This window comes from Saccopteryx bilineata, chromosome 1 (genome assembly GCF_036850765.1).
Source record: "Saccopteryx bilineata isolate mSacBil1 chromosome 1, mSacBil1_pri_phased_curated, whole genome shotgun sequence".
NCBI classification, from domain to species: Eukaryota; Metazoa; Chordata; class Mammalia; order Chiroptera; family Emballonuridae; genus Saccopteryx; species Saccopteryx bilineata.
In genome coordinates this window covers 155,965,847-155,967,815 of record NC_089490.1, presented here as the reverse complement: position 1 = coordinate 155,967,815, position 1,969 = coordinate 155,965,847, and the positions used below count along the sequence as shown (strand labels likewise).

Here is a 1,969-nt window from a genome sequence, read left to right as displayed (position 1 = left end):
TTTTACAATGAAAAGGACAAAAATAAATGGAAGAAAACAATATTGTAAATAAAAGAAACATTTTATTTACAGCAACAGTAATACACTATATGATAAATGCGAAATAAAAACACTTGTAAAAAAAAAACAACCACTTGCAGTAGCCAGGGCCACCATTACAGCCATCTGGCCCATGCAGGTTCACATTGGATTCAGACAGTCAGTAAAGAAACAATGGAGCTAAAAACTGGTGAGCCATCATCTTTAATCCTAGCTTGCACCCGGCAGTCAAGTATAAACACACACTGAGCTCCAAAACCCACTCACATTCAGTGCTTACAAAGCTACTGACTTATCCGAGTTTCCTAGAATCAAAGGTTTCTAGCTCACCAGCCTTATTCACCTCTGTTCCCCATCTCCTCCCTTCTCCCTGCACAAACTGGCTTCTCACTCAGCACTCTACCATCATGGCTGCTTCTCCTGGCCTCCTCCACATGGCCTTTCTCTGCTCTCCTCTCTGCTCTCTCCTCTAATGCTAATCTCAGGACCTGAGAGAGCAAGCTCCCGGTCTGCCCCCATTTTATAGTGCAGAAATCAAAACCTTTAATCCAATATACAGAATAGGGAAGTCTCTAATACAAAGTTACTTATCTGGGGCATGATGGGATTTCACCACCCCACTTCAAAAAGGGTGGGAAAGGCTTAGTCCTAAAACCAAGCCCCAGGCCACAAGAATCCTGCCTGCCTCGGCTGCACTAAGATGGAGACTCCCATGCATCAGCTCATAGCCCGGAGACGAGCTGAAGCAAATAAGCAACACGTAAGATGTCAGAAATGCTTGGAATTTGGACATTGGACTTATGAATGCACAGGAAAAAGAAAATACCTACATAGGCCTTCAAGAACAGCAGAATTAAAGAAAGCTTTAAAAGAAAAAGAAAATACATTATGGTTACAACAAAGCATTGGAGAAACTAATGCAGAAAGAAAGACCAAGAAAAAAAGGTCTAAGAGTGTGACCAGTTCCAGTAGCAATAGCAGTGACAGTTCAGCCAGGAATTCTTCATCAGAGAGTGAAGAAACGTCTACCTCATCCTCCTCTGAGGACAGTGACACTGATGACAGCTCCTCCAGTTCGTCATCTTTCAGCTTCCTCCACAAGCTCTTCCTCATCCTCGGATTCAGACTCAGATTCCAGCTCTTCCAGTAGCAGCAGCACCAGCAGGGACAGCAGCTCCGAGATGAACCACCAAAGAAAAAGAAAAAGGATCACCCCACCCTTGTTGGACTGATGGACTGAAAACTTCAATTTGATTCTCAAAAGGGAATTTAGACTATGTTAAAGCCAAATAGATTAACTGGCCAAAATTTTGAAAGCTCAAAAGTTTCTAAATGTCTTACATTATAAGAGCATAAGAAGTGATAATAATGGATTTTATATATATATACTTTTTTATTGTAAGGGTGAATCTTGTTTTTCTTTTTTATCTTTAAAATATATCTCTAGGCCTGACCTGTGGTGGTGCAGTGGATAAAGCATGAACCTGGAAATGCTGAGGTCGCCGGTTCGAAACCTTGGGCTTGCCTGGTCAAGGCACATATGGGAGTTGATGCTTCCAGCTCCTCCTCCCTGTCTCTCTCTCTCCTCTCTCTCTCTCTCTCTCTCTCTCTCCCCCCCCTCCTCTCTAAAATGAATAAATAAAAATAAAAATTTTTAAAAAATGTATCTCTAACTCTTAATCAAAAGCTGAAATCCAGTAAATCTGTTTTTGTGATAAAACTTGTCTTTCAACCTGTGAAATAAATGCTGTACTTTGTTATATGTTAATGTTATGTATCAGGCATATCTTCAGGATAATGCATCAGACTATTTGGCAGTGAATTTCTAATGCTTTTGGCTGTGTGTTATTATGTCAGATTTAATACATCATTGTTATAAGGTTAGGAGTTTTCCTACTGTTTATAAATGTGCTCTATTTTTATGTTTATG

The 1,969-nt window shown here is 40.3% G+C and overlaps 1 pseudogene; it reads left to right on the top strand.

The window, feature by feature from the left end:
• Positions 1–711: 711 nt before the first annotated feature.
• Positions 712–1,279, top strand: LOC136319399 (zinc finger CCHC domain-containing protein 10 pseudogene; annotated as a pseudogene).
• The last annotated feature ends 690 nt before the right edge of the window (positions 1,280–1,969 follow it).